The sequence below is a fragment of the Oreochromis niloticus genome, linkage group LG9, assembly GCF_001858045.2.
Source record: "Oreochromis niloticus isolate F11D_XX linkage group LG9, O_niloticus_UMD_NMBU, whole genome shotgun sequence".
Classification (NCBI taxonomy): domain Eukaryota; kingdom Metazoa; phylum Chordata; class Actinopteri; order Cichliformes; family Cichlidae; genus Oreochromis; species Oreochromis niloticus.
In genome coordinates this window covers 10,059,618-10,085,564 of record NC_031974.2, presented here as the reverse complement: position 1 = coordinate 10,085,564, position 25,947 = coordinate 10,059,618, and positions in this window count along the sequence as shown.

Here is a 25,947-nt window from a genome sequence, read left to right as displayed (position 1 = left end):
TTTTTTGTTTAAGTAGGCGACCTCTTGCGGTTGTGTGAGTAATAAATGAATGTTGGTCATCTTTGGAAAGGGCATTGGGCCTATAACACAGATTTTTGGATTCATGTGGCTAAATAACCAAGTAGCCAACTGAAAAGAAACAGCTGCTGAAAACAAAAGTAGAAAGTACTCTGACTTTATTAAGTTCACATGTTCAAATGCTTATTCGTGCAAATATCTAATTAGAGAAACACATATTACCTTAATTCATTTAGGCACGTAGGTGAGGCTCAAACTGGGCATCAGAATAGGGAACAAAGGGGTTAAAGTGACTTTGAACATGGTTGTTGGTGCCAGATGCCAGAGGAGAATGGCCAGAGTGCTTAGAGCTGAGAGGAAGGCAACATTAACACAGATAACCACTCGTTATAACCAGAAATGGGCAGTAACGCGTTAAAAGTAATGTGTTACTGTAATCCAATTACTTTTTTTTTTCAAGTAACGACTAAAGTAAGAGATTATTATTGCAAAAAAAGATTAATAAAGATAATTAGATTACTGTTACTTTCCCGTAAGCACGCTCTGTTACTGCGTTACTAAACCATGATTTTGTTTGTGAGAGTGTCTCATGACAATGACGTACGAGCGTTCGAGGTCAGTGGCAGCAACAGGCGTGTGCAGATCAACAATGGATACTTTGAGGTGTACACTTTGCATGGTAAGAAAACGTCTTTCCACAGTGAAAAATTAAACTTCAAATAGGAGCAAGCACCCCCGGATCCCCCCACTGAGATGACCACTGCGGCACCGGGCAAACCTCCACTGGCCCCACACCTGCTAAACAGGGGAAAATAGACTAAAGAGCGACAGGACTTAGTGCCACTGAGTCTTTGATTTTATTTATTTTTTTGCTGTATTTTGCTTGCATCTATTTGAAAGAGCGAGTGTCAACACAAAAAAATATTTTATTTTATATGCTGGAATATGCAGAAAATAGGTTTAAATGTTAAACAAATTTATTCAAGTCAAAGAATGTTGTGTATAATTTAATTTTTGCTTGATGCATAAAGTTAGAAGATTAAAACTAATAAAACATTTTTTTAAAAGAGACTTTTTCATTTGATTCAATTTTATATGATGGGTTATGCAGAAAAAATAGAATTGGGCTGAAAAATCTATGCTTTATAATGTATTCAGGTTGTAGATCATGTCTTTAAAAAGTAACTAAGTAATAAAGTAACTAATTACTTTCTAAAATAAGTGATCAATAAAGTAACTGGATTATTTTCTTGGAGAAGTAATTAGTAACTAATTACTATTTTCAAGTAAGTTGACCAACACTGGTTATAAGGTATGCAGAGCAGCATCTCTGATATCACAGCACATTGAATCTCGGGCTAAAGGAGCAGAAGATCACACCTGGTGCACTCCTGTCAGCTAACAACAGGAGGCTACAGTTCACATCAGCTCACCAACACTGGAGACTAACAAGACTGGAAAAAGCCATTCTGTGGTTTGATGAGTTGCTGTTTCTGTAGAATCTAGGTTGTAGGTTCATAATTTGGCATCAGCAACAGGAAATCATGGGTCCATCCTCCCTTATGTCAAAAGTTCAGGTTGGTGGCAGTGGAGTAATGCAATACAATTTTGTTGCCACACTTTGGCCCCTTAGTACCAAAGCATCGTTTCAGTGCCACATCCTACCTGACTATTGTTGCTGACCATCCCTTTAATACCACACTGTATCCACCTTCTGATGGCTGATTTCAGCAGAAATGGCCTCAGTCACCCTTGTGATTTGGTGAAAAGGAAAATTCACATCATGGATGTGCAGCTGACAGATTTCCAGCAACTGTGTGATGCTATCATGTCAATATGGACATAAATATCTGAGAAATGTTTCCAGCACCTGGATGAATCTATGAGATAAAGAATTCAGGCACTTTTGAAGGCAGGTCCAACCCAGTCCTATAAAAGTGTACCTACCAAAGTGGCTGGTGTCTGTATGTTGCTATTATAGAGCAGTATGAATTTTGAATTTGCTGATTAATCTACAGCCTGAAGCAAATCACATGCTATAAGAATAAAAATAAATTAATATGACAAACACCTAAGTGCTATTTTAAAATAGATTTTCAAAAAAAATTAAATTCATTGTGTTGAAAAAAGGAAGGGTCCCAGGATCAAATTTGTTCTCAACAAAACAGTGCCAAAAGCTCATTTTAGGAGCTTTATGATGTGAATTTTTCAAGGTCACTGTAATAAAATTATGTAAATTCTGGTTTATGGTAAATTTGCTTTAATGCAGGGCAGCTTCACTGTGGTCAATATATGCTCAGGAAGGCAATAGCTCAATATAAATAATATAGCTATAGTGAATGCCATATTTAATGCATGATATGAATACATTTGAAAGTAGACTCATATGAGCTTATCACATGCTGACTGAAAATTGCAATATCTTTGACTCTCTCTCCACATTTCCACTATCATCCAGACTGAGTCTTGCTAAAATGATTGTCCATGTCGTTTTTAAACTTATTTGACCAATTACTTCAAATTTCGCTCAGATACTGTGAAGTTTCACAGCATGGGGCATTTTTATTGTTGCTGTCTGATAAAATAAATGTCCATCTGTATTGCAATATGAGAACAAAGGGAAGAAAATGGGAAGCCTAGTTTCAAATTACATCTGAAAGAACTCTAAAACTTATGTGCTACATATTTTGGGGACATGTTGCTTGTAGGTTCAGAATTGTTGAAGGCTAGCAGGAGTTTTTAGAGTGTGTGAGTTTCTTTCTTTTTTTCCAATTGCTGTCTTTTTTACTCTTTTATGTGCTGCTTTACTGTGTGATTAGGTTTTCAAAGTGGTTCTGAGTACATGTTACAAAGTCTATATTTAATGTGCAAGGAAAAGAATCATAAATCTAAAAAGCACTCATCAGTTTTCTCCAATGGCAGTCTAAATCACTCAGAGGATGAAAAAGCTGACACTTTCCCCTTCTCGGCTGCAGAATGGAAGCTATCTAGCTTTAGATTCTTCTGACTTTTGCCTCATTTATCAAGCTTTGAGTTCTGCTCTAAGACTGTGGGCAAAGGAGATATCCAGCTGTTCTCACCCACTGTACAATTTGTGCTTTTCTTCGGAAGCCATAGGTTTGGGTACGCATGCAATCCAATGTATATGTAGATGAGAAACAGATACATTGTTCTTAAGTGATGACTCACTCTTTTAATACAATTAAAATTAGTTTTCTAAAGTAATTAAAGAGTTAAGAACCGAGAGCATGTCATCCAAATAAAGTACTCCCTGAATGAGGTTATTACATGCTAATTACAAGCATAGCTGGTTTTTTTTGTTCTTTTTGTTTTATTTTTAAGTTATTTTAAGACTTATTGCATCATTTTCTGATATAGAGTGCAATGCAAAGCATATGAAATGATATTGTGGTTATACAATATCTACTGAAGCAAATAGGAATAAATGAGTACATTTCATAATGCGTAACTGTTTCCTAGTTCATGTAAGGCTTGCTCCTTAGATATCCATCCTTAATCCATATTCAGAGCTGCTCTCTATTGATTGAGTGTGTTGCAGATAAGAGGGGATGCTGAATTGCACAGAGATAATACTTTCTATGGATCACAGGAATGCAAATCAAAACAGATACCCATGCAAATATGCGCCAAAGTCATCTTAAAGCGAAAGTATTTTATTTATTCAAATTCATTATTTCTTATTTCAAGTGGGTATCCATGTGATTAGCATTTGGAGCTCATTTTTCTTCTGATATACAGAGCATATGAGCCCTTTTAGAAAATAATTAATGGCCTAATGTTTTTTTTTCAGGGTCCAATTACAGACTTTCTTTCTCCCCAAAATACATAATCACAGAGTGTGGTGCAAAGACCCAAAGTCCTTTATCACCCCTGTACTGTGTTACAATAAGGAAGCTGCTTGATTACTGCAAAAAACCTTGGCTTTTATTTCCTTTGGAAAGATCTTATTGACCAAAGACTGGTTGCTTGTTCTGGCCTGGGCTTTGAAATGAATCACATTAATTAATTTTATAAATACATCAAAAAGTCAAATTAGAAAAAAACCTGAATTAGGCTGGATTACAATTAAAAGAAATACATGATCGTCATTCCAAAAATGAATCCAGTAAAGTAATTGTATCTTCTTTTTCTGGTTTTTATACTAAGCAGAAATTATTATTGAAAGTAAAATCTTAACAATTTGCTAACCATGCTGTGTACGTACTACTGTCTGCTTAGCGATGTTTCATTCCCACAGTTTTTTTGCCATTGCAGTCCCCAAAAACTCACTAAAAACTGTATAGAACCATATTAAACTACTGATGTAACATTTGTGAGTTTATATGACTATGTGACTACAAAAGGCAAAACTTTATAATGCCAGTCATGACATGATTTGATTGGGTACAGTGCCCTAATGGTTATTTTTTTTATAAAATCTGTGCATATTACAATCTGCCAATATTATAGCGACATTGTAACCATACAGTGACACAAAACATTGTTGCTTCTTTATCTGCTGCCAAAATAGCTTTGACCCTGCCAACGTGTGGACTCTGCATGACCTCTGAAGGTCTGTGATATCTGGCATGTTAACAACAGATCCTGTAAATGGTAAATGGTATGCGCCCTTCTTAACCTCAGCAGTTGCCAAAGTGTTTCTTATTCACTGATTTAAACACACACACACAGAAATGGAAGCGCAATTGCCAACCAGTGCACCACTATTCAGTGCGCCTTGTGTCCGGCATCTTACTAAAGGAAATTTTATCATGCTGGGAGCCAGTGAACAAATCTACAGCCATGTGATTATAGCAGAAGGTGAGCTTAGCACCTAAACCACAGCCATGCTGTACAGTAAGTTCCAAGTCAGAGCCTTCACAGATAAAAAAGGTTCCAGAACACCACCACAAATACTGACAATAAACATGGGAGACATTATAATAAACATCCACTTCTCCTAACTTTCAGTGTTGTTTATGAATATAAATAACTGGAGATCCACTTTAAACATTTAGATATATCTGTATCACAATTTTCAGAAGTGCCCTAAATGTGTTACCACATTCTTTTAATAGCGTATTTAAAGCCCTCAGGCTCTGACAATATCAGAGCTGGAGCCACAAGAAAAACCATGCTGGTTCATGTATTAATGTTCTCTGAGTTAACAAAGAAGAAATCGCTCTTAGTCACACATTTTTGTCAACTTGTGCCATGACAAATATTAAAATGCACAATACAATGAATAATAAATTGAGTAAAAAGACTCAGTGGTGGTTGCTCAATCAGAGTTGACTGGGCTAGTTACCATCTGTCAGTGATGTTCTTGTACCCTTGGTGTTGAAATGAATGTTCAACAGTAATTAGTAATTTCATAGATTTACCACAGACTCACCTGCATATTATGACTTCATGGATGAGTATGATTTCAAGAGGAGGAGAAAAATAATACTATCATGTAATGCATAACTTTGCGCCCCCTCTGTCCTCTGTATCTAGAGACCTGAAAATGAATAAGATGACAAACTGAAATCATTTCCTGATTTCTGGAGGACAGAGAAGGCGTGCCGGAGGAGGTGGTGTTTGCTTTTCTAAGTGGTTTTACCTGTACTGTGTAGTACAGGTACTCACCCCCATCATCACTAAGTGCTTAGAGCAGCTGGTCCTAGCACACTTCAAATCCTGTCTCCCCCCCACCCTGGACCCCCACCAATTCGCATACCGCCAGAACAGGAGCACAGAGGATGCAGTCTCCATCGCACTGCACTCTGTCTTCTCACACCTGGACAACAACAACACCTACGCCAGAATGCTGTTTATAGACTTCAGTTCAGCATTCAATACAATCCACCCCTCACAACTCATCAGGAAACTGACAGACCTGGGCATCAGTTCCCTCATCTGCAAATGGTTACTGGACTTCCTGACCAACCGCCCCGAACATGTCCGACTGGATAACCGCTGCTCATCAACAATCACAATGAACACCGGTGTACCACAAGGCTGTGTGATGAGCCCCTTCCTCTACTCCCTCTTCACCCATGACTGCAGACCTGCTGATGGTTCCAACACCATCATTAAGTTTGCAGATGACACCACGGTGATTGGCCTCATCAGTGACAACGATGAGGCCGCCTACAGGGAGGAGGTGGATCGTCTGGCTGAGTGGTGCAACAGAAACAACCTGCTGCTTAACACTGAGAAGACCAAGGAGCTCATCATGGACTACAGGAGGAATGCTGACCCACATCTCTGAGGATCTCATCTGGACGACCAACTGCTCCAAGCTGGTCAAGAAGGCTCACCAGCGCCTCTTCTTCTTGAGGACTCTGAGGAAGAACCACCTGTCCTCAGACATCCTGGTGAACTTCTACCGCTGCACCATCGAGAGCATCCTGACCAACTGTATAACAGTCTGGTACGGGAACTGCTCTGCCTCGGACCGGAAGGCGTTGCAGAGGGTCGTGAAAACTGCCCAGTGCATCGCCGGAGCACCACTTCCTGCCATAAAGGACATCTACAGGAAGCAGTGTCTGAAAAGGGCTGGGAAAATCATCAAAGACCCCAGTCACCCATCACATGGACTCTTCACCCTCCTGCCCTCTGGGAGGCGCTACAGGAGCCTCCAGACTAAGACCACCAGGTACCGGAACAGCTTCTTTCCTACAGCTGTCAGACTCCTGAACTCTGCCTCCTGACATCTGGCCCACGTTAAACTCATGGACTGAACATACACACACCCACAACCACCTACACACACACACACAATGGACAACCGTACCCTCAAACACACAGTAATAACATGGACTGAACCACCACTCACAACCACTAGCACTTTATATATCTCACTTATCTTAACTGCACTACTGTATAATTCTGTGTAAATAATCATTCTGTACATACAATAATTTTTAATCCTACAACTGTTTATAACTTGCATAGTTCACATTTCTGTATAGCTGTATATCTCATATTTCTGTATAGTTTTTTTTATTTCATATTTATATCCTGTTCATAGCCTGTACATACTTATAGTTATAGAATATTCATAACATACTTCATACCGTGTACATGATAACATACCATAATAGACCCATTTCTGTAATATACTTACATATCTATATTATTGCTAATATATATTGTAATATATCTATATCACGGCTAAAGCACTTCTGGATGGATGCAAACTGCATTTCGTTGCCCTGTACCTGTGCATGTGCAATGACAATAAAGTTGAATTCTATTCTGAGTTCTAATTCTAGTAGTCTGACACTATACAATCATGAGGACTCTGTTTCTTTGTATTCATGAGTTCAAGTTATTGAAGAAATGTGATCAAACTTTGTGCCTTTGCACATTTGTGGATGTGACAAAATGATCTGTACACACTGTGCAGATTCATAAGTTTAATGAAAAGGAAACATATTGTGTAATTTTCCGCTCATCTTTCAGCGATCGTAAAACAAAGGATTTCACTGTAACAAGACAAAGAACAGATGATACAGATGTGCCACATTTCTTATAACTGACATCACTTAAAAATTATACTCCAAATAAAATATATTTCATCACATCATGCTAACTGGAGTCCTCTCGCCTCCTTGCCCTTTCTGCTTGCAGATGGAGCGGATGGAATAAGGCTCTCGTTGGAAAGGAGATGAGGAAAGGAAGTGAGGATGTACAAACTGAGAAATAATAAGAGGGTTGTATTCGTCCAACTCCCATTCCCCAACCCATTACAGCAAAAATAGACATAGCACACACTACCTCTAGTAAACTGTGACAGAGTAGCTCAGTTCTGTAACTGAACAAAATTCTACCTACTGTGTCGTCCTTCATCAGGTACAGCCACAGCACAGAATTTGTGAGAAATACTGTGAACCAAGCCCTGAATAATAATATAAGAAATAATATAAGAACTTATAGTATCTGAACATTTCTTAATAAACATACTTATAATCTAAAAGTAAATATCAGTGACCTTTCAATCTAGTAATCAAAAGAAAGACAAACTGCAGTTTACTTCCGAGAAAACATTAAAAGATATGCACAACCAAATAGCTGACAGACCAAGCATGATCAACAAGGGAGATCTGCAGAGCTATAGTAACTACAGATAGGTGATATGGGATAAGATATGGGAAAGAGTTTGTTGAAGGTAGGTTAAAAAGAGAGGTAACGATCAATGAGCAGCATTATGGCTTCATGCCGAGGAAGAGTACAGATGCAATGTTTGATTTGAGAATGCTGACAGAAGTATAGAGAAGGTCAGAGCCAGCGCCACTGTGTCTTTGTAGATCTAGAAAAAGAATAATAGGATTCTATGGTACTGTATGAGGAAGTCAGGAGTGGCAGGAATGTATGTGAGGGTGATAGAAAAGATGTATGAGGACAACAAGCCAGCAGTGAAGTTTGCTGTAGGAGTTCCAGATGGGTTCAAGGTTGAGGTGTGGATTGTGATGTTTGCAGACAACACTGTTTTCTGTAGTATAGAGAGCACATGGAAGAGAGCCTGTAGAGGTGGAGGTATGCTCTGGAGAGAAGGGGACAGGAAGACAGAATTCAAAAGATGGAAAGACGACACTGCTGGCAGTGTGCAGAGGGCGACTGTCAGAGGTTATTTTTGACAGAATGATAGCAGCAAGACTAAAAAAGGATGGTTTAGTAGTGACACTTGCTATGATCGATGGTTTGGACATGGCACTGCAAAATGACAGGACGCTGAACAGGAATTGGCAAAGTTGTAACCTGGATGGATGCATCAGAGTTGCGACAAAGTTTGAGAGGCAAGGTTGAGATTATGTGGAAATGTGTAGAGAAGGGTAGTAGATCCAGTGTGTGTAACGGAAGTGACAAAATATAATTTATCTGTTTTGAAATACAGTCTGTTTTCATCTTTAGTAATACAACAATAAACAAGCCTGTTTAGCATTTAGAAAAAAGTGCTTATCAACATTAAGTTAGTTAGATAAATGCAAAGTTCTCTTTCTATTCAATTAAAATGAATGATGTAAAATCAATTACCCATTAGCAAGCAGAGCAATGTGCTGCAAGAGGCAAACTTGCTACAGTTTACTTCTAGTGCAATAAACATGGATAAATCAGAATGATGTACATTAAGTGCAATGTATTCTTGCCCCTGAGCAACAGTGTTGTTTTTCAAAGGGAGGGCTCAGAGGTAAGACACAGTCCTCTTTTACTGCTAACACTGGGGCAAATTGAGTGAGAAGACACCGCTGGTATCTGATATCGCTCAGATATTCAAGTTAAAACGGGAACAGCAGCATATTGATCAGAGTATTTAGATAGATAGTTAGCTATCACAGTTACCCACAGCCAGAAAGCTTGTTTACTCTTGTGTTTGTTATTCCATTTAATAAGGAATGAGGGATTTCTAGTGTCTACATCTATTTACTCATTAATCACAGTGTTAATACATTAAAACAAAGCTTTGAAGGAAACTAACTGTGGCTCAGTGCACTTGGCAGTTGCAAATTGCAGACAGACGACTGCAGGGAGAGAACACTTGGTCTTCTGTTTTCTGGTTGGTTGACCTCTATTCCCAGCCCCACCACCCACTCTGCTCTCTTACATCTCAGCTACAAGTGTGAGTTTTGTAACACATTTACTGTAAGAAGTGTTGCAAAAAGTCAAAATATGTGACTTTGTGACTCTTTAAGGGATATTTGAGGAGTTTTGTTCACTTATTGGAGATGGTTTAATCACAGAGTTGTGATTGTAAGTAGTAGAAATAGATAAATGAGTAAAATTTAAGTGTTTCGGTTTCAGTATATTAAGTTTTTTTTTCCTGTAACTGAATTTACAATTAAAAACGTGTGTGAAACAAGCCAAAATGTCAAAATACAAGTTCTAACATCTACACACTCTTGTAATTGCCAACATATTTACTTAACAAAAATGTTAGCTCAAAAAATTATAAAAGTGCATTTTAAAATTTTCAGATGTATTGAACCCGTTTGCATAACTATTTGGTTGTGAGGTTATATGTGCATGTGTCTCTGCTTAATATTAAAAGAGGTTAATGATCAGTGGTCTCTCCAGTTGAAAAAAAGGTAAATTAATGAATGAAACACATTTGTTCCATTAATATTATATTTTAGGTGTTTGTGTTTTCTGTTTGTTCGCTTGCTTGCTTTTTAAGTGTTTTGCGATATATTAGCCATGGGCTGCTATTACTAAATTATGAATTTGAATCCTGCACGATGCTGCTTCAAAGTAAACGTAGCCTCACTCTGGGAGCTCTACTACCAACTCATCAGTTTTAAGCATGATTTTTTTTTAACCTTAATTAAAATGTATATGGTTTTACCTGTCTAATATAAATTGGTGGAAAGATAAGCAAACCCACTAATGCAACACACTCATCACTCAAATCACCCACTGGGCTTCTGAGCTGTCAATTTACTCTACTCCAGCAAGCATGCTTTGAATACTCAAGCCAACAGTGGACGGAGCCAGTTCATTAATTGATCTTTAGTATTCCCTCATGAGTGCAAAGGCTCAATAAAAACGTCTTTTGTGCTGCCTCCGTTGAGAATTTTCTTACATATCCCATAATCTCTGCGTAGAATGCAATGCTTGTTCATCTCTGCTTAGTGGGTACAAAAACTGTGCTCAATGGGTGGTCCTAATGAGAGGGAAATTGGTCTGTGTATGTGAAAACAAATTGGTACCTTCTGCTGTTTCAATTGATCTAGACATTGCATTAACATACCTCAGGCCAAGTACTTGTTTTCTGTTCACAGCCAAATTGAACCTTCCATAATTATAGTTTACCCTTGAGTAAGAACATCACCTAAGAGGAGATTCTTGTTTTCAGGATGGCCTGGCTGCAGTTTTCATTATATTGCTAAGAATGTTAATACACAAGTTCTTCTTGGGCTGCGAAGTGTTATGTTTGTCAGGACACCCATGTGCCTTGATCTCCTCTGTCCATTTGAAAAAGAAATCTGGAAGCCTGCAGACCATGAAGTCAACTTCTTTTTACTAATTATTATTATTATTTTTTCTCTGCTATGCTTTGACAACAAACTCCCTGTCATTAATGAGTCCCTGTACTCTCCAGCACTGGATAAAGAAAAGAAAGAACAAAAACAAAGAACAAAACCAAAAATGAGGGAGATCTGTCTTTGTTGAAGACAACCCAGCACATTGCAAGGGTCTGCTGCAGTTTGAGTCATCCCTAGGGAAAGAGAGCAGGATGGATGTGAAAGACATTGATGACCACTGTTCCAACATGACAAGAAAGTGAGAAATTGAACATTCCCCTTCACATTAAGCTCATATATGTTTATATAGTATTAATATACTATTTGTGTAAAGTGTTACAGTTCCAGCATATAATAATAAAAGAAGTTTCACTTTTAAAGTGCAAGTTGTTTTTGTTTTTTTTAATTTAGACTAGCAGTATGAACATGAAATAAAAGTGTTGTATATCAATCAATACAAACACTTTCACTGGATTTACTATTAAGCAACCTGTAAGCACATTCTTGGAAAAAAAACCAATAATAATAAAACAAAAATCTTAGCATTTTAAACAATTCTAAACACAGGATTGAAATGTGTAATGACTGAAATGGAGTCTGAATTTTTTGCAGCCTCTGTAAAGTCTATATCATTTATGCAAAAAAATAAAAAATAAAAGAAAGAAAGAAAGAAAGAAAGAAAAATAAAGGTCCCAAAATCAAACCCTGGGGGACACCATTAATTATGTATATCTGATGTTGGACACATTAAGTTAAATCAGCCAAATATTTTTAGCTGATTTAATAGAAACGTAGTGGTCTACTCTATCAAATGCCATAAATAGCACCACAGAAAAACTGTGATCTCTCTCCAAGTAACCAATGAGAAATTTGTCACAACAGTTCGAAGTAATGGCACTTAGACAGTTCTAAAACCAGATTAAAATCATGGTAATCATGGCATCCTACTACTACTAGCAGCATTCCCATCACTACTGCTACTATTATTTATAATATTGATAATAATAATAATAAGAAGAAGAAACACATGTAATAATAATAAAACAATACTAAAACAACAACAAAACATCATCTTCATACAAGTATCAATTGAGATTATGGTATTTCAGACTTTCTTGAGCTCTCCAAACCCATCCACATCACAGATTCAAATAGTTTATGGGGTTGTGCCCATTAATAGTGGCTTCTCTCAATTTGACTTCAATAAGGCATTTAAGGGAATTGAATGGCAGTGTTGTCCTTTTATTAAATATTTGGAACTTAGCGGTGCACTGTTCTTACTAAAAATAAGGACAGTGGGATAGATACAGTAATTGCTATTGACTGGTTAGAGTAAAATCAAACATATTTAACAATATAAACATTACTGTGGTTAAAAGAACTGTATAAAAGAACATCTCAGGTAATTGTGGTTGTCTTGAGTAACAAGCTGTCTTTGAAATTAATCATGGGCACACACTTTACATGATAGCATTAACTGTTGTGGAAATGTTCTTTTTTTCTATAAGAAATAGGTTTTAACAAACATCACACAAACCACATATGTTTTTTTAATTGTAGAAATGTAATTTATCTGCTACTGTATTCACTGCCAGCCTTTGACATGACTTTTTTTTCTAGCAAGGCTATTTGATGCAAGAAATGATTAACGGCAGTCTTAATTCATTGGTACATCAAACTGGGAGACAGAAAGATACTCATATCTCTCTATAAATGATTCTTATCTCAGCTGTAACACCACTTTTTTTCTTTTCTAAGCTGGACACAAGCACAATTGTACCGTACAACACTGATCAAAACAAGAACAAGCCTACAAAGCTGGTTCAGATGGGATGAGATTGTGTACAACAGAATTACGTTTTTTTGAGAACTAGTTAAAAATGAAAAAAGCCAAGCTCAAAACTGGACTGAAGTGTCCGTGTGGCAAAAACAAATCGATAGACGGAGCAGATGAATCCAATACTGGCTCATCAGATGAATCCTCTGGGATAGCTGAGCGCTCCCCAACACTGCCCACCCATTACTACTCAATCCCTACAAAATCCCAACACCCAACACAAAGCTGCACGTCTTAAAGGGAACCAAGTCACACACAAAGGTTCACCACTCAAACACATCCTGCAATACAAGTATTGAAAACTAAATATTGAGGTTGTGTGTCATGTGCTTAATATCACGTTTGGGTGTCAAATATAAGCTTCATTGATAATAGAAGGAATTTTGGATTCAGTGATTTAGTTTATTTGTTGAGCACTTATTAAGCTTTAAACCCAGAGCACATGTTAAAAAATAGCAACGATATAAGGGAATGACAAAAAACAGTACTCCTGTTGTGTTATATAGAGTCTGTTATCCTCTGCTGTTATGTTCCACCATGTGTAGCTCTCCTTTGTTCTATTGTGGTTTGGGGATTTTCTGACACTTTTCTTTGGACTCTGTTAGGTTGTAAACAGAGTTCAAAACTAACTAAAAGCTTACTTATACAAGTCTACCTCCAGCATCTTGCATTACATTTACTCGACTTTCTGTACTGATCTTCACTACATAAAGCAAAATTATAACCAAAAAGAGATGTGATGAGTAAAGTTTGGGGAACAGGCTCATAAAATAAGCGTATTTCCAAGTGCACAAAGAGATCATCTCTTTGTGCACCTTTGGGATGCTTTCAGCTCCGGTGCTATACATCTTGTTCTGTCCCGTTTCTTTCTAGCCTCTGCGATGTGTACTGGAGTTCCTCCGGTGTGTCAGGATAATGGTTCTTCACCTTTTGCTTTTTATTTTGGGAAAGTACATGAAGTTGTAGACAGATGAATGGGATGAGTATGGCAACTGCTGAGTGAAGATTGTTTTTGTGTGATCAAAAGAAGAAGAAAAAGTCTGCATTTAAAAAATGTGCTGTTGGCTAGCACGCAACACAGTTTTACGTCATTTCCACAGGCTGTTCTGTCTCTGACATCTTAGAACATTACAACAGAATGACACACTCTGCCTGGAGGAGTACAGGCAGAAGTACAACCTTGCAATAGTCAAAAAAAAGAAGAATGCTGGCGATTCTACTCTCAATTGACGTGCTATCATTGGTTTTGAAGTCTGTGGACTGATAAATAAAAATCTTGATGGGTCTTAGTCAGCCATCCAACACTCATCACCAGCAATGATCCTACATAGCAGATGTGAGTCAGTTGTTCATCTCTGTTCACATTTAAGAGCCATGGTGATACCAGAGAGTACATAGCACAAGTGGTTAGAATAAAGCTTTAAGGAGGTAATCTAAAAATTCCAGCCACAATACAAGAGTTACAGAGGTGCATGAGAAGATCAAAATACGTTGAAGATAAGAATTGGCCAAATTTTCATGGGCTAATTAATAGAGCCCTGTACCTCCTACCTGGATAGCCACCAATCAATTATCCAGTGGTTGGTGACGCCCCACTTTGAAGCTGTAAGCTTAGCTTTTTGGTTGTCACCATCATGGTTTTCTGAAACTGGGCTTGATGAGCTAAGGTAGAAGCTGAGGACTCTTCAAGCTTAAATGACAGGCAATGCCCAATTCTATCATTTATTATACTGACTGATTTAAAACTGACATTCATACTGTGTGAAATTAGTAGCTGACACTAGGCTTAAGCAACCTGTGCTGTCCAAATGTCCTATTGTCTCTGTGAAGGCTTCTGGAGGAAATGTTACACATTTACATATAACAATGAATGATTTAGCTAGTAATATAGTAAATAGTTAACATTAGTATATAAGTATCTTAGACTTATAGTTCTATGAACTCATTCAGCTTGTTTTCATCGGTGTTAAAAACTTCTCACCTGCCGCTCCCAAACAGAGTTTTCTAGTTCTAGGATTTAGAGTTTACACTGACAAAAACAAAATGAAACTAATAATAAGAGATTATAATGAGGCAAATTCAATTCATTATGAATCTCATAATAATGATAAATTCAATGCATCAGTATAGAAATCAGTTAAAGGCTGCCGTGATTGGTGACCCATTGCCAAGCCCTGTTATCGTTACAATAGTTGCAACTACAAACTTAGTAGTTGGGACAGTGTTTGGTCATTTTCAGATAGATTCCTATACAGTACTTGTTTTTGCAGCTCGAGGAGTCCCATCCTGTTGGCCATTAGAAAAGATTAAGTTTAAGGTGCACCCGCATTGGCTTTAATTTTCAAAGCCTGGGGATATGTCCGTATTTCCATGGTCGTACCCACACTGAATAAATAAATAAAAGCAACTTAATCTTGTGTTTGCATGTGTGGGAAAATAAATTGCACCATTCACTGATACTGAGCATGTTTATAATTTATTTGTTATGTTTTTTTAGTTCACTATGAGTGAACAGGGATGGAATAGCATGACAAAATGCATTAGCTGTTTGTATTATTAGTACAGAAGGCTGTTCTGCTTCAGCAAAGCTTGTTTGCTTGGTCATTTTTGATTTGCTTTCTTGGCTATGCTAAATGAATTACAGAGGATGTTTGTGGGCACATCTTTCATTGTAACATGCAGTTATAGACCAGCGTACACAGGAAATCTAATTTTTACATGATTTTCCTGTATTTAAATGGCCATGATTATTTTCAGTTTTCTGGGTATTGACTCTTTAGGAATGTAGGAGAGTAGAGAACTGCAAACAGTAACATTGCAGCAAGCAGATTAAAGGTAAATGTTAAACTATCCAGGGTACCAGAATGCAACTGCATATTTTTATGCCCTTGGCATCATACATTTTTGCTTATGAAAATGTTAAAATTGATTTAGTGCTTTTAGACCTAGAGTGACAAACTTTATGACTTAATATCAACATTTCCACACTCATGTTTCATTTACTTGCAATTATATGATAAATGCATTTAATTAAACACTGCTGTAGCATTTAAGCTGTAAAATACAGCTAGAAAGCAGACAGACACTGACACGGGGGCATTCTCATAACAGAATAATCAAGGGAATAACTTTTAGCTGCCATGGCACTAAAAGCCATTATGTAGTTCTATGAGAAGCAGGGGCATTGATTCAAATTGTTTTGCTTGGTGCTAATAAATGGGCTGTCATATGTAATGATGCAGAATAAAACATGGTCTCATTCACACCATAGCCAGGGACATAGACGGGCCCATGGAGTGGATGTTGCTCAGCTCAAACCAAGGCCAAGCCCTCCATCCAACCTTGTACTTCCCACTGTATTGTTAAACTAACACCTCCTACTTTCATCTGACACTCTTACCCAAATCAACTTACACAGTAGTGCAGGTAGGGAATGGTTATTTCCTAAAGGACGCTATGACATTGCAAGTTGGCTGTTTCAAAGATTGAACCTGTGACCATCTGGTTACAGGACGATCTCAGGAAACACAAGGCCAACACGCCTGCTGTTAGGTAATGAAGGATTAGACAGATTCAGCCGTGAACATGACCAATAGTTCCGTTTGATCAGTTGTGCAGAGTGGCTCTCTGTCATAAGGGGTGGAAAAAAACACCCTTATCTAGAAGAACTGTACAAAATAGTACAAGGACATTAACTGCATTGCAAAGAACACTGGTATATGACATGTAGTGCAGTCTCAACGGGTTGCAAATATCACCTAAAAGTGGATTCACCTCCGTAATAAAAATTAAAGAAACAAAAAAAAAAAAAACCCACAACAAACAAACATGAGCTTCACATATGAATCAATGTAAAAATACAGACCTAATTTTCTTCCATATATTTGCTTCCCAATCTTTGTCTAAAAGTAAATATTTCAATAAAGTAAGACAGCTTATTTTACTGTGTCAGTTTATACAACCACTGTGGTTTAGGTCAGATAGCTCATGTAGCTTTTACATTATTTTCATTAGATTATTTTGATGTTTAGTGGACATGATGCACAAAGCTCACTTGCTTGAACAGATATGTTCTTATGTTGCAACACAGTCATGTTGTGCATAGTTCAATTAAAATGTTGTTCATCGTAGACCTCGAAAAATCATTTGTGTTTTTTTTTTCAATAGTGTTGTGTCCACACATACCACATAAAAAACAAGTAATTGATTTCCAGAGAGTTATTAGTTGAAAACTTGTTATATCTCAGCATGGTATGCAGTGTATCCTTTAAAAAAATTGAGGAAACTGAACAAGCAAAGGATGAAAGAAAAACTGTCGGGCCTAAAAAAATAGATATCTACAGACAATTAACAGTATCTAAATGTTATCTCTTCAACAAATAAGAAAAATCGGCAAAGATCTTACAAAGGACCCATCAACCATCTACACCCTGCCAAGCTTCAATAGAAATGCTCTCAATGGAAGAGTGGCTGTCAAGGCACATGTCAAGGAAGATAAGACTGAGGTATGCCAAATTAGACAAGAACCGGACTAAAAATCAATGGCAACAAATCAATTTCCCAATTTAAAAATTTTGGTCATTTTCTTGTTTTTTGTGGCTGCAATTCAGCAATTATGAACACAGAAACGGGCTGAGAAACTGTGATCTATCATGAAATCCTATCTAGAAAGAGTCTCTTTTGCAAAACCTGAATGTTTCAGTGTGGAAGTGATCCTAAACATGGTGCCCATGGAATAAAAGTACACCTGGACACACATTAGCCTTGGATTGGCCTCCCCACAGCTCAGAGCAAAAAATGGTGTCCTTCAAGAAGCCTGGAAAACTAGAGACTTCTTAAAACTTTACAAGAAGGCCTGGATAAGAGAGTTCAAACTGTGTTGAAGAAAACAGGTGGTCATACCACATAGTGCCTTTCAAGGTTGTTAAAATTTTATGAGATCTGCGTTTCTGCATCTACTGTATTTCAATGTTTGCATATTTTAGTAAGTCTCTGGATCCATACCCCATGTTCCTAGCAAAATATAAAGAAATGAGGGGCAGCTTGAGACTTTTGGACAGTGCTGTTTCTCTTCAAACAAACAGCAAAAATTACAGGTGTTTATAAACAGCTTTCTTTGGACTGTTTTCATCTGTAACGATTTCATTTGTAGGAAGCTAATGAAAGTATCCAGTTAAAAAGCATTTTCGCTCACATTAAAGGTTTATTCAGACCCCATAAGAAATTACATTGCATGAGTTGACTTTGAAAGCCCTGTGGACAAAACAGAAAAACTCAAAGGGCCCTTATAGCAATTTAGGTCCAACTGTTTCAGTATTAGTGCTTATTAAACAATACTCGTTAAATTTTCTGAACAATTTCCAGTTTTCCTTGTGTTTCCTGGTTAGTGCTTAGTAGCAGTGCACTCCACATTTGTCTTATAAGCAGCAACAGGGCCAATGCAGGATGAGCCTTTGGGTGATAACAATGACGAATGCAGTGACTGAGCAAGAAAATCCACACAACACGGTTTAATGTATGGCTTTCTCACAAAGCTCTGCTTACCTGCACACATTTTTGGATAAGATCAGCACTCCTTCTCTGCACAAGTCCCCAGACCTAAAGTGTGGGAGGTTATGTGAGAAACTGCCACGTTTGTTTGTCGCCGTGAGAATGGCATTCGTGGTTATTTCCCGTGCAGCATCAGTTTATAAATCGCACACCTTTGGACACAGATTAAGTGCCTTGTTATTGCAATCATGCTTTATTATTTTGCTTTTGTTAGTCTAATTTATTGATTGGACGAAAGTGTGCGTATTGAGGTGGGAAAGATGATCATTTCCTTTTAGGCTGGAAGAGGGGTGATTTTTCTGTTAGATGTATGTCATGTTGATAAGAGTGTGGCAGGTGTGGAGTGCATGAATAATCCATGAAGCAAAGATGTATATTCTGCTGCTTGAAGTTGAGATGCCATTATTCAACTTCAGTTATTTTGTCACAGAGTTGCAGATTTTTTTTAAAGGAATACAGTAGATGTTGTCTAGAAATGCATTTTTCTTTGAGTCATAATTCAGTATGCATCATACTTATCTAGATGTCATCGAGTAGCTATAAATCAAACAAGCTGCTTTTTGGCTTCGGTTTATATACAAAATAAGCATTACGATGATGTGGATCTCGTAATGAAGGGCCGCACGGAGATTAATCCTAAATCCAGCCCAGTTAGAACATCACATCTGTCGTCCTGAACGATGGACCCCTTTTTTTAACTTTCACTCCCACCTATAAATTCTAGTTTATATTTATTGTTTTATTCATTCTGTGCACTATCAGGCCATTAAAATTTTACCATGATGCTGACCTTTTTTATGTTGCCTTGTAAGTTTATCATTAGTATTTGTACTGTGGACTACAGTTAGATAAACTGAAGATTTATGAGTGGAGTACATGCGGCTGTACCCCCTTTGCCAGAGAAAAATGTGCGAGGCTGAAAACAGCAGAGAGCTAGTGGGACTGGGATACGTTAAATGCTCCTCTCCCCGATTTAATTGAAGCCAAGCAAATTCACTGGGGACACAGACAGTGTGGTTGTTTTTCTGACAAAGCTTTGCCCACAAATGATGACTCTATATTTGGCTCACAGCTATAAAGGATACAGTCCTCTGTCCTGCTCCGCATCACTATGGTTAAAAAGCGTGTAAACATAAATGCGTGTGATCTAATGCAGCAATAAAAGAAGAGGCCTGGACTCGTGTGATTAGAGACCTGACAGTGATTTACCAGTTGCTGTTGTTGTTGTTGTGCACAGCTAGCTAATGAGTCGTATGTAGTGATAACAGACACCTCGTCAGTGGGTGAGAACAGTCACATCTGATTTCAATGTTGTTACACCAAATGAATCACATGCCAGCTTATTATGTCTGACCTGCAGAATCATGGATGTGCTTTCTTCTGTTTTTTAAAACACGTGTTTCATCCCGGCTCTCTTTAGGTTTGAAATCTACACAAATGAGCCTGGAAAACAAATAGCCAGATAATAGCAGTTAGCAAAACTTTTCATCACTGTATTGACTTTACAGCAGGTGGTCGAAACACTAAGCAGCAGGTTCTAGGATTTAGCGAGCGCTAACAACGAGAATGGAATCAACAAATTAAGATGAAAAGACTGAAGCTGTGTGTCGTTACTAATAAATATGGAGAATAATTGGACTTGGTTGTAACAGATTTGCAGAGGTATTGTTATTCCGCAAGCATAAATCTGGCATCTCCAGGCTGAGGCAACATATGTAGAGTAAGGTTTTCATGCGTTCTTTGTATTATTGTTAATGTTTAGCATATCTCTTGGCTTTTGTGTAAAATCTTCTTCCTTATCTCTTCATGCTGAGATGTGAAGCACCTAAAAATCCACAAAGACTGTGGCTGTTCTCTGTAGTCTTTAAGTGGGAAGTGGGGTTTTCAGAATACTAGAATTTCAAACTTGATAACAATTCCCAGGAAATGACAAAAGAAAAAAAAAGAAATGACAAAAAAAATTAAGAGGCTTTTTTCGTTAGAAACAACAATAAAATTCAAACATCAATAACAACATTGTTTTTCAGATTTTAGTAACATTACTATAAGTCTAATGTTTTACACTAAAGTTTTTAGTTGGTTTTCAGAAGTGCTGAGCTTCAGTGACTTGGCGTCATATCTGGCTGCTGATCAAAGAGAGTTGGTTGTGAGGTGTAGGCTGTCACCGTTTCTGTTTAGTTGTTGGCAACTGTTTTTCTTTTTCCTTAAATCTTCAATTAAGGATAAAACATAACACTTTCTGGATACAAATAGCTGTGTTATCCTGTTAAATTAACACTTCTGTTAAGGTTACAGAGGGCCAGGACTGATAGTGTTTGCTGCCTAGGTCGAACACTAACCTTACCTTTTTTAATTATTAGCCATAGTTGCTTCCTTAATGACAACAGACGGTTTATGTGACTGTTGGGTGTCTGCTAATAGTTAAGCAGCTAACGTTAACGCACAATGTTATTCAAACAGGAGCTTTATTGACCTCTCGAAATGCCTCATAAAATGCTATTCAGTGTTGTGAACGTCAGCTACTTGAGCTGATAGTGAGGAACACTGTGTGAAGTTGTGTGTCAGTGGTAGAAGGTGAAGACAGCACTCTTGGTATTGATACTGTTCCAAATGAGTACTCCAATAGTAATTTCAATATAAAATAGTATCCAAGTATTGGGGGGGAATTCATCCAAAATTTTCTTTTAATTAGTGCATCGGATTTGAAAATTTTTTTGTTGGCCTTTGAAGATATTTCACTAAAAAACTGGCAAACCTAGAGCCTACTTTAGACTCAGTTCTCCTTACCAAGGTGCAAGAATCTAAAGGTGCTTCACTGGATGGAGATCTTATGACTGTGGAGGCCACTCATTGTCACGTTTCAGATGATTTGAACTTTTCAATATGGTGTTAGTGTTATCCTGCTCGAAGCACCCATGACAAGATGGATACACTGTGGTCATAAAGGGATGGACATGGTCAGCAACATTACTCAGGTAGCTTGTAGCAACAATGTTCAGTCAGTACTAAGGGCTTAAAGTATGCCAAAATATATCTTCAGCATCGTTACACCACCACCACCCTTACACCGCCTGAACCACTGATATAAGACATAATGAATCCAGGCTTTCATGTTGTTCATGCCAAATTTTGACCATCTTATTTTTGCAGGAGAGATGTGGACTCATCAGATCAAGCTGTTCCTGCTTTTACCTGAGCGAAGTGGCATCTGGTGTGGTCTTTTGCTGCAATGCTACCACAGGTATGGTTGCAACAAGTGATTACTATGTAGTTTCTTTGTTGGTAAAGCCCAATAGATACACATCTGGCACCAGCAACCAAGTGATGTTCAAAGTTGCTTAAATCACCTTTAGCTGGCGAGTGTAAATTTATGAGCAAGTATGCATTTCTTTATATTATAAATGCATGTAGGAGGTTGTAAGTGCATTAGTTGAAACATTATAACCATAATAATTTCTTTGATTTTCTTTTACTTTAAGATACCAACGCTTATCCTGTTATTCTAAGTCGTAGCACGTCAGTTTTTTAAACCAAAATCTGGAGAACACGTCATACACTTAGTAGTTCTATTACCTCGGACCATCCAGTTTTTATTTAATTTTATATTGTCACGAGTATGTTTACATCCACAGGTCTTCAGATTTTATACCCCTTGTATCTGACAGTTATGCATTTTCTTCAGTCAAGTGATTTCCAGACCTTTGTTTTTATTTTCTGGTTAGGATCTTTTTCCTCTATGTTATTTGTTTTTGTTCCCTCTGTTTGTCACCAAAATCTGTCCTAGCATCACTGTGTAGGAATACAACAAACAAAAAAAACCTGTAATTTAACTGTAATTTCCATACAGGAAGCCTGGTAGAAAAGAGATGCTGTATAATGTGGCATGGTTGTCAGAAGTATCTATCACTGGCAAGACTATTAAAGGAAGAATATTTGTCAAACATAAACCAAAATCCAGAGCTGAGATTACTGATAAACAGTGCAGTGGATGGCGTTTTAGGGTTAGCGCCAGAGGATAATACTATTAAACTATTAAACTGGGTTTTATCAATAGTTTTGCCCTTCTCTGACTGTGCTGATTTTAAGTGAGATCTTCAAAAAGATTTGCTGATAGCTGTAAAACTGATATCATATCAAATACTAAGGAAAAGAAAATTAAGGGAAAGAAAACGCTTTGATGGTTTTATTAAACATTTGTTTGTCCTCATGGGACATATGCAAATGCAAATGAAAGAAAGAGTATCAAATGTGCTACTCTGTGTAGATACATAAGATTAAAAATTCAATTTTATAATTTTTTTCCTCCTTTTTTCCTTTATAATCTTAACTACGATTCTGCTATTTCAGTGAGTGTGGGCTTCAATTGTGTTATCTGCAGTGTTGTAAAACACTTCAGTGTGAGCTCACAAGACTCGAAGAACAGTAGGAGATGGTCTTTTTGCCTGTAGTTCCTTTTTTAAGTCATTTCATAGCTGAGTCTCATGGTGAACATGTGTCTCAGTAGAACAGGCACACCAGACATACATACAGTGTAACTAAACATACAAATGTGCTGTTCTATTAGACATAAAGATCTCAAAGCACAGTCCTCTCTTGAGTGCAAATGCTTTTGATGTCTGACATCATAAACAGAGTTACCATCATAGCATTTAACAGCGAGTCTGGATATATATTGCTGATAACAATAATTCAATGCTTTCTAGTGAAAAATAACATTTTCAAACCACAATGGCATTATCCCTGTCCACAACTGGCATGCCAGATAGATAGATAGATAGATAGATAGATAGATAGATTGATTGATTGATTGATTGATTGATTTCTGGGACATATGACATCAGGTTTCTGCAGATATGTGGCTATCTGCAACTGAATTATGACTAATTCCAGGTCCAAACTGATACCTAAAGTGTATTTCTAGTGTAGTCAAAATGTAGTTTGCAGTTTTTATGAGTAAAAATGACATTGCAGATATCTGTAGTAATTTCAGAGGCTACTGTAAGATTATGTCAGTTCCTTTTAACATTTTTACAGTTTTATTGTTTTAATGCTGAATGTTACACCATGTTTTATAAAGCAAAACAAACTCAGTGATGAGTTTTAGCCCTCTTGGAGCCCAGTAAGATTATTTCAGAGCTAGAGGTGTTGTAACATCATCTAGAGTGACTTTTTCATAAGTCCTCGAGTGCATCTAGGGTCAAACCAAACTTGCAATAGAGAGTCAATTTCTACAATTATGAATATTAGGTCTTTCTCAATGTCCTTGATCATAAGCTTTCTACTTTCTGGGATTTTATGACTGTCTAATCCACAACTGCAATGAAATGAACAATTTGACTTAATAGGTATGGGTATTATTAGGATTTCATTATTAGCAATACTGCTGGTATAGCATAGATACTATTCTAATACCCTTGGGAATACAAAATACGAGATGCACCATGACCACTTGAACCATGAACACAGAAGCAAACACAAAACAACGTCAAGATGCAAGTGTTGCTTGAATCTGCAGCAGATTCATTATTAGGAGAATCTAAAAATGTCAGCTATGTTAGAATAAATGTTTAGCATTGTTTTGGTACTGCCTAATATCCATCTTTAGCTACGATTGTTCAAATGCTTTCCTGAGCCCATATTCAATGGGACTTATTGCAACATCATAATTTGGGCTAATCAAAGTGTCTCAACATAACATATGTATAACCTGTGAGTGTGAGTATCAGAACATCTATATTAACAAATATATTTCATTTCACTGGGCTGACCTACATCCACAAAATGCAGCTAAACAGAGGGCCACTGACACTGGACTGCAGTGTGCCAACATGGGGGTGTTAATTTAATTCAAGCATTCAACTGTAATCTCCCATGACTCTGATATAACCATACCATATGTGCTGCACCAGAGAGTCTATTATTTCCTTGTGTTCTATTGTAAATACTATGAGGCGTGCAATTTTGTAGTGTTGCAGCTCAATCATCATCACAGAGGAATACATAGTGAAGTTGTCCTTTCGTTTCTTTATGGCTCCCATTTGAAAGTATTATGCTTTTCAATCAAAAAATGGGAACTATGTTGCGAGTGTATTTTCCCCTTTTTACCACTTCTCTCTGGACATTGTCCATTATTCAACATTGTAATGCACAGCTTTACAACAAGCTATATCCCCAGTGACCTTCAGCATTGGAGTCCAGAGCATCTCATTCCCTTTGACCCTGTTTGCCATTCAGGCTGTAATTGTCACTTGCTCAAGGCTTTTAAAACCATCAAAAGCTTCTCAGTGCTGGGTGCATGACAGTATATCTCGGCTCTCATCAGAACACAGGGCTGCCAGAGAAACTGCCCTCCAAGAGCTAATCCAGCCCCTGAGGTGCTGTTCCAACCAAACTAATTATTCTGTGTAACCACACCAGCTGGAATGCAGCCACTACAGCTGGAAAATAAAGGTTTGGAGTGAAACATTACAGTGTGATCCCTATCTCTGACCTTCTTCCTCCTATTACAAGTGATGTAGATGACGTCCAGTATTTCTCTCTCTTTTTTTGTCATCATAACCTTTCTCCGGAGCTTCAGCCATCATTTATATATCAGATTGAGTTTTCTGTTTGTGAACTTGGGTGGGTTATAATTGTAATGGAGACCTACCAGCAGCAGGGTGATGTCACGGAGCATCGTTCAGCCCTGAAGTCTTGACCATCCCTGGGCCAGCAAATATATCAAGAAGCTTTCCAGTCTCTGTTCTGCTCTCAGAGGAAATAGGCTCCCTGGGGCTTGGAGGCCTTTTCTTGATCCTGTGGTGATACTAAGGATTTACTGGGACTCTAGTGATTAGCCAGAGGGGAAATGGGAAAACAGGGCAATCGCTGCCAGCAGTCTCACATCAGAAAAATATGGACAAACACACATACTCGCAAAGTGCATGTGTGCTTTCATGCACACATGCACAAGCAAGTGCATATGCATGCAAACAAAATGCAATAACAATTGTATTGCAAAATATCCCACTTTTGATGAGGAATTCTAAAGGTTATATAAACTGCTGTTTTGCCACTTTGTTTTTGTGAACTCAGCATATGAATATGCATCCTTTCTCCAACCTTGGAAATCAGCATATCCTCACAAATCATACCTCCTTGATACTGAATATGGCTGTAGCAATCCCATAAGTCCCGTCTAGCCTTGAAGATGAAACACTTAAGATACATGAATCCAAAACACAAGCTCGCCTTACTTCTTACTTGCCACAATGTAAGTATATTCTGTATTTGGAGATTTTAACCGTTGTACTGTAGCAAACTGGCATTTGCTTGATCTTATCCCCTCAGCAAAAGAGATAGGATAAGGCCAGGATCAGATTGCTTTTTCCCCTCAAAGCAAAGTGCAACTGTTAGCTCCAGCAGAATCAGAGAGACCACAACCTGAAAAGGAGGTAAGTGTGTTGCATCATTTTCAGCAGAAGGTTTGACATTGACTTGAAAGCAATAAACGTTATCTAACTAGCTAACTGAGCTAACAAATGTAACACGAGG